Source organism: Cebus imitator, unplaced genomic scaffold, assembly GCF_001604975.1.
Source record: "Cebus imitator isolate Cc_AM_T3 unplaced genomic scaffold, Cebus_imitator-1.0 Scaffold28, whole genome shotgun sequence".
Lineage (NCBI taxonomy): Eukaryota > Metazoa > Chordata > Mammalia > Primates > Cebidae > Cebus > Cebus imitator.
The window spans coordinates 6707183-6708836 of NW_016107343.1; the positions used below are offsets into that span (position 1 = coordinate 6707183).

Sequence of the window (1654 nt, forward strand, 5' to 3'; positions counted from 1 at the left end):
CCCACCTCTGAGGCCCAGCGCAGGTGACCGCAGCCCACGCCTCTCTTGCCCTCAAAGGGGCTGCTTCACCCATCTGGGGAGCTAACTACCCAACGGAGGCAGGGGACGCTAGCCTCTCCCAGCTCCAGCGAGGACAAGGACCTGAGTAGCTGGAAACCTGACTTCACCTCTGCCGTAGCCCCTCCCCTAGCGAACAGCCCCTCCCCCGTCCGCTGTGCCCCTTCAGCTCTGCTTTGAATCACTGCCGAGCGAGCACCGCAGACTAGGCAGGAAGGGGTTAACGCAGCTACTGAGCGCCAGGTGAGGCACCGCCCATCTTGGCCTTCAGGTGTGTGGGTGGGGAAGAGGAGGGACAGTGACCTTAAGGGCTGATTTTTTGCCCCCTGGTGGCTAAATCTGGCTTAGCAGCCGCTGGCAAAAACATGCTCACAGGGGGATTAGCCGAAGAAGGGCATTGGCAACAACAGTAGAGTGTTCCTCTTGCGGGAACGGCACCTTCCGAGGGAAGGAGATCATTCTGGGAAGGCTAGTGGAAGGAGGGAGCTCCTACGGTCCCTGCCACACCATCCCGATCAGCAGGCTGCCTCAGCCATTTCCAGATCCTTGCCTTAGGGGCTCTGCTTGTGGGTCCCAAACACCTAGATGAGCGTAGGAAAAAAACAGAAGATATAGGCCCTGTCCTCCCAGGGTCTTCATCTAATAGAGAGAGTCCATAGGAGAAAACTACTCCTACCTTTTGTTTCTGTGCCCCAGGCCTTCCCAGACCCAGGCATCAAATATAAACCTCCAGCCTGGCTTCAAAGCTCCTACCAGCTACCCCAACCTCCTTCAGCTTCTCTCCCCTCCAGCCAAGCTGCATTCTGGGTCCCTCCCAGTAAAAAGACTCCACTTGAGGGATTCCAGGTGCTCTTATCTCCAGCATGGCTGAGACCCTTCCTCCCATTTGCCCTCTCTGGTTAGCAAAGCCAATAATCTTGAAGAGCTCCTTCCCCTCCCCACTTCAATTGCCTATGTTTCTCCCTCTCATTTCCCACTACTTTCAAGACTTCTTTTTGTATAGGCCGTTCACCCAATTGGAGACAATTCTGTCCTCCTTGTACCCTGTGATACCTCAACAATTGCCTTTTCTCCCAGCTCGATGGTAAGCCTTGAGTCCCAGCTACCGAGAGGGACGATCCCTTGAGCCCAGGAGTTCTGAGCTGTGATGCACTGTGCTGATGGGTATCCATACCAAGTTCAGCATGATATGGTGACCTCCTTGGAGTGGGGGACTGCCAGGTTGACTAAGGAAGGGTGAACTGGCCCAGGTCAGAATGGAACAGATTGAAACTCTGGTCCTGATCATAGTGGAATTGGGCATTCCAGCCTGGACAACATAAGGACATCCGTCTCTTTATTTTTTTCAAACACCAACTCAAAAAAACTGGGCCTGGTGGCTCACACCTGTAATCCCAGCACTTTGGGGGGGCCGAGGCAGGTAGATCACCAGGTCAGGAGTTTGAGACCATCCTGGCCAACATGGTGAAAGAAACTCCATCTCTACTAAAAATACAAAAAAAATAGCTGGGCGTGATGGCATGCCCCTGTAGTTCCAGCTATTCAGGAGGCTGAGGCAGGAGAATCTCTTGAGCCCAGGAGCTGGAGGTTGCACTGA

At 54.1% G+C, this 1654-nt stretch overlaps 1 long non-coding RNA gene across 1 annotated transcript in view; it reads right to left on the reverse strand.

Moving 5' to 3' along the window:
- Nucleotides 1–1423, reverse strand: part of LOC108300489 — a 3100-nt gene extending 1677 nt beyond the window's left edge. The window contains exon 1 of the long non-coding RNA XR_005199225.1: nucleotides 90–1423. This is a non-coding gene — a long non-coding RNA (uncharacterized LOC108300489). The remainder of the gene's footprint in view (nucleotides 1–89) is intronic.
- Nucleotides 1424–1654: the final 231 nt, after the last annotated feature.